The sequence below is a fragment of the Sinocyclocheilus anshuiensis genome, unplaced genomic scaffold (genome assembly GCF_001515605.1).
Source record: "Sinocyclocheilus anshuiensis isolate Anshui unplaced genomic scaffold, SAMN03320099.WGS_v1.1 scaffold637, whole genome shotgun sequence".
Classification (NCBI taxonomy): domain Eukaryota; kingdom Metazoa; phylum Chordata; class Actinopteri; order Cypriniformes; family Cyprinidae; genus Sinocyclocheilus; species Sinocyclocheilus anshuiensis.
The window spans coordinates 2,383,808-2,384,124 of record NW_015539816.1 but is presented as its reverse complement, the minus strand read 5'-3'; positions in this window follow the sequence as shown (position 1 = coordinate 2,384,124).

Here is a 317-nt window from a genome sequence, read left to right as displayed (position 1 = left end):
GAAAATTAATCTGCATTGTTAATCCTTGTGATCTTTTATTAAAAAAATTCACAAAAATCTAACCTTTCATTGGAGAATAAGAAAATAAATGGGGGGGAAATATCATTATGAAATAAATGTTTTTCTCAAACACATGAGGGTGATTATGAACATGAAATTATCCAGCCATGGCTTCCTGTTTCACAGAAATATAAATTGGAGGGAAAACAAAGCCCAAATTCCCTTAATCCTCCATCACAATGAGAAAAACCAAATAATATATTTCTGATGTGCAGCAAAAGATAATTGAGCTTCACAAATTAGTGAAGTGACTTTAA